This window comes from Bison bison, unplaced genomic scaffold (assembly GCF_000754665.1).
Source record: "Bison bison bison isolate TAMUID 2011002044 unplaced genomic scaffold, Bison_UMD1.0 scf7180017864458, whole genome shotgun sequence".
Lineage (NCBI taxonomy): Eukaryota > Metazoa > Chordata > Mammalia > Artiodactyla > Bovidae > Bison > Bison bison.
Window position 1 is genome coordinate 4,859,074 of NW_011495020.1, and position 723 is coordinate 4,859,796.

Genomic DNA, 723 nt, shown 5'->3' on the forward strand with positions numbered 1-723 from the left:
TCGCAGCACTGTTTATAATAGCCAGGACATGGAAGCAACCTAGATGTCCATCAGCAGATGAATGGATAAGAAAGCTGTGGTACATATACACAATGGAGTATTACTCAGCCATTAAAAAGAATACATTTGAATCAGTTCTAATGAGGTGGATGAAACTGGAGCCTATTATACAGAGTGAAGTAAGCCAGAAGGAAAAACAGAAATACAGTATACTAACGCATATATATGGAATTTAGAAAGATGGATTATATGTCTTTTAATGAAGTGCTTGATCAGTTTTAAACATGTGTATGCAATGAGATGATCAAGTAGAAACACTGTAGGGGCCAATTTTAAGGAACAAGGAGACAACAGCCTTTTCCAGTCAGTGTACTCATCTAATTCCAAGCATCGACTCATTAATTTACCACTTATTCTACTTTACTGAGATCTAATGAATTAGACTTTTTTAAGGTTTTGTTTTTTTTAACTGTTAACATCTGAGGCGACTTGCCCAAAGCCCTTGCTTATGTAAGCTTTTTAAAACAAAAGTGTTTTTTAGGTGCATTACCTTGATGTGGGACACGACTGAGCGACTGAACTGACTGAACTGAACTGACCTTGATGTGGTGTACATAGTGTCCAAATCCACCTAGAATTATAATATTTATTAATAACCATAGTCTTTTTCTCTTCATTCCGTATTTAGTTTCATATGTTGTGTCATGGCAGGCAAGAGAAACC